We start from the raw sequence: 945 nt of genomic DNA, 5'->3' as shown, positions 1-945 counted from the left end.
TGAACACACACACGAGTGAAGAAAGTCATTCAGCCATCTCCAACGTGGAAAGAACATTTATAATCCTCTATAAATAGTAAGGATATCCAAGTAAAAGGATCCAACCTGAAGGTTATTTTTCTTCTTCTCTATATCCTATTCAAGTGAACTCTCATATGTTGCTCAACACTCTGCCTTAGGCATCAGAAAGTTCCACCAAAGTCAATCTCCGACCCTCTTCTTTGTCCATTCTTGGTTCTCTACCTCTATGTCATCGACGGAGGAGGACGTCCTGTAAATCATAATACAGAGTTTCCACAAAGAACTAGCAGCCAATCTAGAATCATGTAAATATAAAACCCTTGGCTGTTTCAGAAGGAAAAAAGATACAGATTTGATAGTTAAAACACCAGATTTATTACCATTACAAGTCCATTGATTGTGAAAATAATTAAGAGGGAGGGTGATTTTGACAATAGTATAATATTTATCTAGGGGAAATGCTATATGATCAAGATTGCAATTTCAATCAACAACCAATTCACTAAAGATAAATTCGGTTACCTAGCCACAACCAATGGGATACAATGGCAATGTATATGAGGAAGCTAAGAATCTGTCCAAATATCAGTTTACTGCCATCACCTACTTTAAGGCATGCCATCCTCTCAAGAAGGGATAAAAATCTGGCAAAGCTATTCAAAATCCAGGATCCAATCTTCAAGGAGACTGAATTGTCCAACAAAGAAGCATGGAAAAATATTTGGCCTGTAGGATCCAAAAGGTTAAGGGATTTGTAAGCAACCTCCAACATAATCTTATAATAAGAGCTTTAGAAAATAAATACGGAACGATTCATGAAGATCGATAAGCATGCACGACAAACACTACAAAGACAAGTTTTAGGCATACCTGAATCCATGGTTGAAGAATAAGAACTCCTCAATTTTCTTCGTATATGCTCCT

At 36.7% G+C, this 945-nt stretch overlaps 1 long non-coding RNA gene across 1 annotated transcript; it reads right to left on the bottom strand.

Annotated features, from left to right (window-relative positions):
• LOC122069282 lies at positions 1-945 on the bottom strand. Its single transcript, XR_006137423.1, has 2 exons — positions 892-945; positions 1-747 (listed from the first exon to the last, which is right to left on the bottom strand). It is a non-coding gene; the product is annotated as an uncharacterized LOC122069282 (long non-coding RNA).

This window comes from Macadamia integrifolia, unplaced genomic scaffold (genome assembly GCF_013358625.1).
Source record: "Macadamia integrifolia cultivar HAES 741 unplaced genomic scaffold, SCU_Mint_v3 scaffold571, whole genome shotgun sequence".
Lineage (NCBI taxonomy): Eukaryota > Viridiplantae > Streptophyta > Magnoliopsida > Proteales > Proteaceae > Macadamia > Macadamia integrifolia.
Note: the sequence above shows the minus strand (reverse complement) of the source record. Positions and strands in the feature narration are given on the sequence as shown.